Source organism: Malus domestica, chromosome 05 (genome assembly GCF_042453785.1).
Source record: "Malus domestica chromosome 05, GDT2T_hap1".
In the NCBI taxonomy this organism is placed as follows: domain Eukaryota; kingdom Viridiplantae; phylum Streptophyta; class Magnoliopsida; order Rosales; family Rosaceae; genus Malus; species Malus domestica.
Window position 1 is genome coordinate 11,016,302 of NC_091665.1, and position 12,302 is coordinate 11,028,603.

A 12,302-nucleotide genomic window follows, 5' to 3' on the forward strand; every position below is an offset into this window, starting at 1 on the left:
ATCCTTAGCCGCATCTTCATATTTCTCTGGTTCTATAATGCACATATTACATTGAGCAAGTACATCATCCAGCTTTCTCCATTTTAATGAAGTATGATCAAATGCATGAGTGTCACTCACACCTACACTTGACTGTGAATTGATCTGTGTATCATCAATACCACTTGCAGCTTCTTCCAATATGCCAGATGATAAACCACTTGAAACTTGAGTGTCATTTTCTGTATTCTCACTTCTTGGTGTATCAACAGAGTCAAACTCATAAATAGGCAGTGACATATGTCTTTCTGTGCTTCTTTGCCAATCCCAAGCTGAGTTTTCATCGAACACAACATCTCTTGACATGATCAGTCTTTTAGAGATTGGATCAAATACTCTGTACCCTTTCTCACATTTTGCATATCCAACAAAGACTCATTTTATACTTTTGGGTTCTAGCTTGTGTCTTAGCTCGGATGGAGTATGAACATAACAAACCGAGCCAAAAACCTTCAAATGGGCAATACCTGGTTTCCTTTTGCTGTAAGCTTTAAAAGGTGTTATGCTATCAAGTGATTTGGTAGGACATCTGTTTAATATGTAGACTGCAGTGTGCATAGCTTCTGCCCACATATAGTAAGGCATTCCTTTGTCATGAAGCATAGACTTGGCCATTTCAACCACTGTTCTGTTTTTTCTTTCAACCACTCCATTTTGCTATGGAGTGTAAGAGAGAGACAATTGTCTTTGGATTCCCTCTGTGTCACAGTATTGATTGAATTCATTTGATAAGAACTCCCCTCCTCTATCACTCCTTACACATTTTACTCTCATACCACTTTGCAACTCAGTCATGGCCTTGAATTTCTTAAAACAAGTAAGAGCTTCAGATTTGAATCTAAGAAAATACACCCATATCATCCTGGTTGCATAATCTACAAGCAACATAAAATACTTGTTTCCTCCTGCAGACTCATTTCTCATCGGTCCACACAAATCAACATGAACCAATTCAAGTGGAGCACCTGCTCTTTGTGCTTGACCACTAGGAAAGCTTTCTCTGTGTTGCTTACCATATTGACAGCCTTCACAAACTCTGTCATACTCATCTAGATATGGTAGACCATGAACCATGTCTTTATCCTTCAATTTCTTGATTCCACCAAAGTTTAGGTGACCTAATCTTCTGTGCCAAGTCAGAGAACAATGAGCAAAACTAGTCTTCAACACAAGTTGTTTCTCAGGCCTTAGAGATAGAGGATAGCACCTGTTTTCTTTCATTTTTACACGGATAATTTGACATTCCAGAGAAGGACCATAAAAAAGAGTACACATATGTCCACCAAACACAAGATAATATCCGTGCTCATCCATTTGTCCTACACTTAATAGATTCTCTTTCAAACCAGGTAAGTACATGACTTCTCTGATGTATTTTCTTCCTCTGTTAGTTTCAATTTCCAGTGATCCCATTCCTGCCACATTAACTAACACTCATGTTGGCATTTGAACTTTCCCTGCAACATTGGTATTCATATCAACAAGAAGATCAACATTCCCTGTCATATGATTACTGCAGCCACTATCTATGTACCAATCTCCATTAACCTTAGTCTCAGCAACTGCACAATTTGCATAAAATATGTTTCCTGTCACTTCCATTTGACTTGTGCACAGTTTGCCTTTTGAACAGACTTTCCAACAGTACACTCTCTGGCCCAATGTCCAAATCTATCACAGTTATGACACTTGGATTTCCCCTTATATCTACATTCACCATAATGAAACTTTGAACACACTTTACATTGAGGTTTTACACTCTCTTGACCCATAATCTGTGAGGAAGTACTATTCTGTGCAACATTTGTGAATGATTTTTGCTGAAACCTTGGTTTTGAATCCCACTTCTTACCCTTTTGATTCCAATTTCTCTGTGATTTAAAAATACTAGACTGAGCATAACTTCGATTCTGCCCTTTTGAATTAACAGTAAGAGAAGAAAATGCTCTCTCAGTTGCATCAGAGGAATGCAAATCAAACCTCTGCTCTTGACTCTTCAATATAGCTAGTACCTCTTGCAGTTCAACAGATTCTAAACATTTGGTGTTTTCTATCACTAAGCATATAGGATCATATATCTTAGTGAGACTGATTAACACCTTCTGAACTAATCTCTCATTTGACAGAGTTTCACCAAACGTCTTTATTTGATTAATCAGATCATTTAAACGAGTAAGATACCCAGTCAAGGATTCATCATCACGCATTCTAGTGTATTCAAATTCTCGTCTAAGATTTTGGAGTTTCACAGATCTTACCTGATCCCCACCGTGATATTCGCCATATAACAGATCCCATGCCATTTTTGCTGAGTCTGCGTTTGCGATTCGAGGGAAGATCTGATCGGAGACTGGGCTTTGAATGATTCCGAGAGCTTTTGCATCTTTCATGAAGATTGCAGCCATTTTCTCATCATCGTCAGCATCAACATCTGTATCTTCATCAGTCTTAGCTTTCTTCTTCTTCGAATCGGAAACCGAAATCCCTTTTTCCACCAGATTCCATAGTCTATATGACTTGAAAATGGTAACCATTTTGATTCTCCAGAACTCGTAGTTCTCACCGGAGAAGATCGGGGTCCTCACTTCAGCACTCCTAGATCCAGCCATCGTGAGCTTGTGTGAATCCAGAAACACGTAGTTCTTAGATCACAGACAGACTCCGGCAAACTTCACCGAATCCAGAAACGGTGATGTTTGAGTTCACAGAACACGCCCAGATCTAATCGAAATCAGGCTCTGAGGCCATGTTAAGAAACGTTGATATTTTTGTCTAGTTGAATGAATTCGAAGAAGAAGGAGTGAAAAAATACAGAGTGAAAAAGATTGGAAAATGGCAGCTTCTCTCTCTCTGCAAGTCACAGAGGAGCGATTGGCATTCTATATATTTCTTCTTCTGATATGCACTCACACACTTACACAAAAACTGTGTGTAGGGGAAAATTACAGTTAGAAACAATTGGATCCTTTCTCTCACAGTACTTAGATCACAACCGCTCATCTAACATGTAATGACATAAGAAAAGAAAGACCAAATAACCACATGGCACTCATGGCCTTTTACACATAAGAACTTCACTCTTGGCATTCTTAGCACAAGTGAATACACATTTAATCTCATCTTATTTCTAATACTCAATCAGCTAGAGACTTATAATTCAACAATTAATTAACAATTCAGGCTGATCCATGTTCAAAAAAGTCTTTGATCATATTAACAACATAATCTTTAACATGACTCCAGCATTCATGATATAATATAGCGTGGAGACCATCAGGACCAGGAGCTTTTAAGCTCCCAATAGCTTTCACAGCCTAAAAAATTTCAGCCTTGTGAGGAAATTGTTTTGTTATTCTGAGATACAAGGATTTACAACACTTATGAAGTCATCCACCTTATCTCTATGACTTTGAATGGTGCTGGTGAAGCTTTGTTTGGACTTTTGAATAAATAAATGCTCCATTTCCCACCAGTTACCATGATCATCTTTAATTTTTATGATTTCATTTCTTCTTTTCCTTATAGTGGCTTCGGTATTGAAGTACCTGGTATTTCTATCCCCAAGCTGTAGCCAGTTAACCTTGGCTGTTTGAGCCCAGAGAATTTCCTCATCCCTGTACAAAGTAACGAGGGAATCATTTAATTTCCTTTCCTTTCCCAACAAATCATTCCTATTAGGATTTTTCATGCAGTTCTCCTGAGCAATTGCCAATGATATTTTTTTACAGTTCACTTTGGAACTCTTTTATCTTCTTTGTCACATTACCAAAGATATTTTTGCTCCATGCTTTTGCTTTGAATTTAAAAGAATTATCACAAGCTCTGAACATATCACAGGGATGACCCTGAAAATTGGTCAACCAACTTTCTTTAACCAAATTGGGAAAATCAGGATGATTAAGCCAAATAGCTTCAAATTTGAAATTCGTTTGGAAGTTAGCAGTCTTGTCCAAAAACGTTAGTTTAACTGGGCTATGGTCAGAGTCAAAAATAGGAAAGTTATGAACCCTATACTTAGGGCATTATACAACCACTGAGAGTTGGCCATAACTCTATCAAGCTTTTCAAATATAACAGTATTGTCCTTATGACCAGTAGTCTAAACGGAACTCCAGAAGCATTATGACTTGAGAGGCGTCCTTGATTCTGGAAGTCCACATATTGTAACATGTAGTTTGTGACTACTCTTTGACCCCCTCCTTTTTCATTTAAACTAGTAATGGCTACCGCATCTGCATGTGCATTTAGAGTAGCATAAATACCTCTTCGGTCAACAAAGGTAGCATATTGTTTGAATAGCTCGAGTTTTTCACTTGGATCATCACATATAATATCCAAAGCCTCAAGTACTCCCCTCGTTACTTCCGCATCTTCATTAGGGGCCTTTCTAGTTGTACCTCCTAGTGCCATTTGTCTTATTCTCCATCATAGAAACGCAGAGTCAAAGCAAATGCTAGACAATGTAATGCAATGTTCATCTTTTCCCATCTACTAGCCACAATTTCCTCAACATTAGAAAAATATTCTTCATGCACTCTATCTCTTGTCATTATATCTTTTAGTTCACCAAGCATGCTATCCATTTTTTCGTAAATTTCACCCATTCTTTATCCATCACCATCACAGAATTTTACCAACAAATATATGGGCTTTGTAATCTTTATGACAGAATCTACCTCATCCCAAAAACTATTACTTTGCACGAGCTCAACAACTTTGACCGCTTGGTGCGTGTGTTTACATCTTGATTTTTAACCAATCTTTCCATGCTTTGAGAACAATTGTAGTTGCTAAGGCCTCTATACGCATACTAAGTCTCTTCAACAAAATATAATGAGATGCAAACCTAGTTTTCGCAACTTTCAATAACTCCAACTTAGAATGACTCCTAAACATGGTCAAAGCATGAATATGGTTGAAATAGAACTTGACAATTGGCTTCCTTTTTTGTAAGTGATCTTAAGCCAATCAAAATTTTTTGCTAGATCTTTAAAAATGAGATTCAATGTATGAACAACACATGGAGACCAAAAGATATGTTTGTGTAGCTTTCGAATTTCTCGCCCGGAAGCAATACAATTCTTTGCATTATCGGTTACAACTTGAATGACATTGATTCCCCCCACTTGTTCAATTGCTTTAAGGAAATAATCAGCAATCTCTTTACCACTTTTTGTTACTCCTGAAAAATCATCCACATTCAAGAACATACATCCTCAACTGTTTACTGCAACAACATTAATGAGTGGATTGTGCTTCATGTTTGACCATCCAACTGACAATATGGATACCCCGTGTGTGAGCCATGTCTCTCTAACAGGTTTCAACTCATTTTCAATACCAGTTTTGCATGCATCGAGTAGAATGGTTCTACCTCTTTCATACCTAGGAGCCTTGTACCCTTTAGGTCCATTGTTTACGGCAATGACCATCTCGTGGAATTATGGATTCCTCAATATATTGAATGGTATGCCATTATTGGAAAACGCTCTAATAACCCTCATGTCAACTGCTTCTCTAGCTATAGTTAGCATTGCTTATTGAATCAGGTTTGTTGTTTCACCTTTGCCACCACCTTTGATCTTTTCCTCCTATCGTGCTTTGTTTCTCAAATTTTGAAGTAACTCAAAATTTTTCTGAACTACACCACAACGAGCAATATCTATACTTTTTCCAACTAGCAGACCTAAAGTTAAAAAAAATCAAAATAAAAAAAACAAAATAATAATAATTAATGAATAAATAATAATTTTTGTAATATAATTAGTATCTATGAGATGATAACTGATGCGAGTAGTAGAAGATTTGTATGCCTTCTTGCAGTAATTAGACCTCCATTGTTTTGTCTTACCCGATGTCTCAAAAATGATTTCACTTACTAATAGGGGTTTCACCCTTGTTTTAGCATTTTCGGGCAATGAAGCTTGTTGCGAAGTTCGCCTGGATGATTGAGGTTGATTTGGTATTTTCTCTGATTGTTCAATTTATGTGCAATCATATTCTTCATTCTCGTTAGATGAGAATGAGTTGATATCATGTTGGGGTATTTCTGGTTCCTCTATTCTTCTCTTGCCGAAGACTTTTTTTTTTTTTGAGGATTTGGTGTGGATGTTTTTTTGCAATTTAATGGTTTCTAAACAACAATTGTGCATAAATTTATACTCATATTTGTTTATTAGGTTAAATGTATTTTGTAAGACATACCTAAGGGCCTTAACCATTCGATGCATGTACCATATTTATTTTCGATGCATTTATGCAGTCATGTTCTTTGTTTTTATTTCAATGCATGTACAAACCATGTTTGTTTTTATTGCGATCCATGTACCCAACCATGTTCTTTGTTTTTATTTTGAGGCATGTACCAACCATGTTTGTTTTTATTGCGAATCATGCATGTATCCAACCATGTTACAAATCATTGCGTACAAATAATTGCTTACAAATCATCAATGCTACAAAATAAAAATGATTGCTCATAATAAGTAATACTATAAACTATAATTATAAAAGTATTATTATCAATACTTTTATACACAAACTAATTTACATTCTTTAACGAATTTAAAAGGAATCGAACTGAAAACCGTACTGTCTATGTCTACTCTCTGGTGAATGATACCTTAGGTTCTAGTGAATCCCATACTCGAATCGAACTGCGAACTCAAACCATACTCTATGTCTGGCAACTATGATTTAGATCATGGATTATTTATTTATTTATAGCATTCAAACTTTCTAAGATTTCGGTCTATATTTGGTGGTTTTGTGATTCATGGTTGTATTTCAATTTTTGAATTTTTCTTCTTTCTCGCTTTAATACTTTTCATGTGTATTCACTTGGGAAAAATACTTAAGTCTTAATGATTTTAATGCTGCAGGATATATTTTCTTCTGGAGTCATAAAATCTGCAACAATATCTAAGTATACAAGCAGGTTGCTGGCCTTTCAGGGCTTGACCTTGCTTACAAAGACAACGCTGCAATATACCATACAAAGGTTTTTTTTTTACCCTTTTGCCCTTTTTTATATACTGTTACGTTTATTTTTTTGCTCTCTTGACAAGTGCACAGAAAATGCAATATTTAATGAAAAGACGTATGAATATGATACATGTATAACAAGGGTGGGCATAATGGATTGTATAGTACATTGCATAGCTTTAACATGTGATTGCATTTTCATGATGTAGTTTAGATTTCTGTTCCATATTAATTTCATATTTCATATTAAAGAATGTGGACTTAATTAAAATAGGAGAAAATCATATAGAGCTCTAGCGGTTCTGATGATGGTGTTTTGGATGTTCGAGGAGATTTGATTCAAATTTATGGATTTGGGTAAGAAACTAAGAACCCCTAATCTTTGCTTTCAGTTTTAAGAGCTAAAATTGACATGCATGTGCTTCTCTTTGTGAGATATAAGAGATTGAGAAATTTTTTGTTTACTGTTCTGGGGTGGGAGGGTACTGTCAGATACAACGGATTGAGGAATTTTAATCAATTTGATAAATTAAAAATTGAGAGTTGGCAATCTACACCAAAAATTGGTAAATTGGCTAATAGGTTTTCAATTCCATGTTATTATTTTCTAAGAAAGACTTGTGGTTTCTTAGTCGTTTGACATAATTTCGTTTATTTTTTATTTTTTAGTTTTTCCTGTAGCGAAAGGATTGTTTTGTTGCAAGGAGCAATGCTGTCCTACAATCTGTTTAGGGCTTGGACCTAGTTCTTTCAAGTTTGGGTGCTGTGAGTTTTAATTCCAGAAGCAAAGTACCCTTAATTGGCTGCGTTTGGACTCTCAAGCTGTATATTGCCCTGTTACTGTTCACGAATATTCGGATAAGCGTTCTAATTTCATAGGGATAGCTGTTAGGCAGCATCTTCAATGTTTATGGTGGAAAATGGAATCTGCAACCGATAAGGCCAAGTATAGACACTGGTACCATGTTTGGTTGGTTTATTCTGCTTTTTTGTTCTTCTGAATTCTTCTCTTCTCTGAACTTATGAAAGAATTCCTGATGATGTCACAATGTTTTACACTAAACTCGGAGTGCCAATAAAGACCACCGTACAGCTACTGTCTTGGAGGAGGCACTAAACGGCGTGGTCACTACCCGTCCACTTCCATTGGGGCAGAAAAAGGTAAGTTATAATTTTTTGGCCTGGTTTATTCTTTTAATTATAGTATTCTATATATTCATTTATTTCCTGTCTTTTAACAGGTTGAAAAGCAATGTGATCACTTCTATTCCTTTACAATAACCGAAGCGGAAGCAAGAGGTGAATTTGTCTGCCAAGGGCAGTCGCTTGCAAAGGCAAGTTCAAGGTTAACTCTTAGCTCTCTTCGTACACGGTTTAACTGGAAAGTAACTATTTATGTATGTTCTGCTCTTTTAACTTATCAAGTCATGTGGATGAAATTGTCTTTTTGCAGCTATAATACTTTGATCAGGAAGAGGTTGGTGGATTGAGCCTTTGCCTACAGGTACCAAGACTTTTCATCTTTAATTGTTTGGTTATGAATTATTAGTGTAGTCAGGCATTACAATAAGCTCATTCCTATGACTGGAATATAGATACAGAGCTAGGTGGTTGATATGATGAATTGAAGAGCGGGAAATATAAGCTCATTTCTTATCCTATAAGATTATGGTCTTCCTTTTAGTTACTGGTCTTTCTTTTAGTTAATGTTTCATGGTGGTTGTGTTTGATTTGGGTCTAACATCAGTAAGTTCATTCTCTTAAATTCATATGATAGAGGCTTCCTGGGTTTGTAAGATGGTTTTATCAAGTCTTCATCCATACAGGTAATAGGTCATCTATCACAGGGGCATATCCTTACAGGTAATGCATTTAAACTTATAACTTAACGTCAATTTCTTTTTCTTTGTGTCTGCATTTCACAGGGGCAACGAGGATGGGAGTTGAAGTCGAACGCATCCATGACACAGATTCGAAGGTTATTCAGTAAGTCACTGATTACGTCAGATAAAACTGCCTTCATTTCTTTTTGTGTCCATGGTCTAATTTTACTTGGGTGATTTAATTCTATGTGATGATTTCTTCTAGGTTTTTTCCATTTTATATTTTAAATACGTTTAAGGTTTGAGGGAGTCAACGATGAAATTTTGGATGCCGAAAAGAAGAAGACTGGTATTATTTCTTCTTTCTTTTTGAGTGAGAATTTCTTTCTTTTCTATTGATTTTGCTTCTTTCTTTTTGTTGTCAAATGTTTCAAAATTCGACTCGCATGTTCATGTACATTGTTGAGGAGTGTATTTTGCCATTACTATGCCATTATTCTGTCTTTTCAATAATTGTTTCTTAATTTTTCTTCGTAGTCTTTTTCGCAGGACCTTATAAGCATAGCAAAGCTTTTTGAAACAAATTTTTATAATGTGTTGCGAAATGGATGATGCAATAAAAAAAGAAATACGTTGTGGGTATCTTTACACGCTATAATAGGTTTTCTTTTTGGCAAGTTTGCTTTCTCATTTGCATTTATGGTGCCGTTATCATTTACATTTGCTTCTGCATGATTTCTCATAAATTGGATATCATTGTATTTATTGTATTTTAACTTTTTTAGCCAAGAAACTGATTTCATTCAACAACAGATTCATCAATTACAGGCTGCAAGTGTAAGATGGTGAAGGCATCGCCAGTGCCTTCAAATGATCGCTTCATTTTATTTATTTTTTGGTTTTTGACAGATTACATTAGATTTTATTATTGTTTATTTGACGAAGTTCTCGATTAAGAGCAACTACACTTGCATTATTCTTCGGGACTAGCAACTGTGATGGTATAGTGGCAGATTTTCTGATTTACGTCCGAATTTGAGCAGTTTATTGGATCATATAGGAAAGATGAAAAGGGAATATAAGATGATGTCGAAGAAAGCCTTGCAAAGAGGCTGCCTGCTTAATTTAGGTACTACAACTCCAGTTATTATTTAGGTGAGGTGTTTTGTTTGTAGAAAATCTTTGAGTCTCGAATAGTTTAAGCGTTGCGTCGACAACTTCAGATGGTTATGAAGCAGCGTATAGTGTTCATACCATTTACTTTACACGGGTACATATTTATGCCAAAGATAAGTCAACACCCTTGGAGCCTCATATTCTTTGTTAGAATTTCTGTTACAAAATTAGGGAGGAATCATATCCATTTATGCTTCTATTTAGTGAGATTGTGGGTTGTTTTTGGACTGCATTCATTTCTTGCAAGACTGCATTAAGAAGCATTTTTTCAGTCGCACATTATAGCAGCGCTTCGTTTTGATTTGTAAACAAACTATATGTTTTGTCTTGGGTTACAGTATAACGTTTGACGATTGAATTTGTGAGATGGTTTAACAATTTTTTCGCAAGCTTGCTATTCCTGCAGAATGCTAAATTATTGAGTCTTCTACTTTTGTGTTTTCCTTTTCTGTGTTTTTCCTTCATGGAATGGGCTGATTACTTGAAACTATGAGTATGATATTGATGGCGCAATACAATCTGCAAATGAATATTTCTTTCATTGGTTCTTGGGTACTGTACCATCATTTTAGTTACTCTATGTAGAAACTATTCATTCTTGTTTCGACTAATACATTCAATCCGCGTAGCTAAGCTTGGGCACATTTTCTAGTCCTACCTAAACAAAGCTTTCTAATAAATCTAGAAATCTAAGTAAAATAATAAAATAATAAATAAAAAGTTTCCTATTTAAACTGAAATTCGGACTGCAAGTAGAATAAGACTTCTGACCAACCAAATCAACTCTGATTTGGTCCCAAAATGTCACTTTTTAAAGCTTAAGACATCTCCAACAAATCTTCAAAAGGAACTTTCCTCAAACAATGTCTTCTTGACCTTCAAAATACCAAAAATGTCAATCTAGAAAGTTGCACGCTGGGCCTTCTTTTCTTCACGACGGTCAAACGGCTTGGTAGAAAAATATGGAATTTTGGCACAATTATGTTGAAAGACTCACGAATCTATTCCAATTAAAATTACTCCAAAATTCTTTCGTTTAACTACTTTTGGCTCAAAGTAGATTCGCATGTCCTACAATTGGAATATATAACAAAGTATCCAAATTTAGCAAAAATAACTAATAAATTAATATTAAGAATAGGAAAAATATATAGTATAATATTGACTCATCAAGCCATTCAACAAAGAACATAAACTTTTATTTCTCCAACAAAAACCACTAATGACATGCCCAACCCTGATATTCTCCCAAACACCAGGGTAAACACGTGCTGGCCGACAACCGAAGGTGACGAAGCCATATTAGAATGCATGAGAACAAGAAATAAATAAGACTTTTAAATTTAAATATAATTAATATGCAAATGAGGAACGTGTTCAGAGCATACAACTAATTCTATACACTAGAAAAGAAATGATATAAAATTGAATGAACAAAGGAGTGGGTCCTACACTGAGAAGACTCGAAGATGCCAATGCGGAAGTGCCTTGACACCGGGATCGTACGCCTCGATTCTAAGTCCTAAAGGGGCGCAAAACAAACATGAGTGGGCCAAGTTGAAATAAATATAATATTGAAACAGTTATCAACATACTAACCCCCAAATTTTTATGAAAACATCAATAGCATAATATGTAATAGGTTTCCGAAACCCTAGCATGCCATAAAACTTCTCATAAAACATATCTCATATATAGTGGGCTAACTAGTGGTATCCAGTAAAGATATCTCCCGGCGCAATGCTAGCTCCATGTCTCTACGCCCGTAGCAGAGATTATTTCACACGGCCCAATACCAACTCCATGTTTCTCGGCCCGAAGCCAAAGATTATTTATCCTGACCCGTAGCCAACAACCATAATCCTTGCCCGTGGCGGTATAGTGACCACTAGATAAGCACAAAACTATTGAACATAGACTTTCCAAACATAGGTATATATATCTCAAAAACATCTTCATAGTATAAAGCCATCCATCATCTATACTATAAAGAAGTGTGCATAAGTATATTCATAAGCAATATAAAGTCATCCATCATCTATACTACAAAGAACATGAGTTCGACAAAATATGGTAATTCAAAATATTCTCAGTAAGCATAATATCTCATAAAACGTAATCATTAAATCATGCTTTTCATGTATGCAATTCTAATATTCAAACATGCATTTTGAAGGGGTCCACTCACAGATAATTCACCGCCGAAGAGCCGCGCAAACTAGCGAAAACGGAAACGTCATAAATAATTGCCCTAAGCACATAAAGGGTCCAATTGATAAA

The 12,302-nt window shown here is 35.7% G+C and overlaps 2 long non-coding RNA genes across 4 annotated transcripts; one reads left to right on the plus strand and one right to left on the minus strand.

Annotated features, from left to right (window-relative positions):
* Positions 1–5,062: 5,062 nt before the first annotated feature.
* On the minus strand, positions 5,063–6,150 carry LOC139195894 (uncharacterized). The gene is made up of 2 exons (XR_011580964.1): positions 5,919–6,150; positions 5,063–5,725 (listed from the first exon to the last, which is right to left on the minus strand). It is a non-coding gene; the product is annotated as an uncharacterized lncRNA (long non-coding RNA).
* A 1,014-nt stretch (positions 6,151–7,164) lies between these two features.
* LOC108174613 (uncharacterized) lies at positions 7,165–10,411 on the plus strand. Of its 3 annotated transcripts, XR_011581219.1 has the most exons (7): positions 7,165–7,380; positions 7,693–8,184; positions 8,265–8,368; positions 8,477–8,527; positions 8,801–8,849; positions 8,949–9,009; positions 9,112–10,411. It is a non-coding gene; the product is annotated as an uncharacterized lncRNA (long non-coding RNA). The 3 variants fall into 3 exon arrangements; XR_001791454.3 differs by having other exon boundaries at positions 7,167–7,380; positions 8,949–10,411; XR_011581218.1 differs by having other exon boundaries at positions 7,168–7,380; positions 8,265–8,357; positions 8,949–10,411.
* Positions 10,412–12,302: the final 1,891 nt, after the last annotated feature.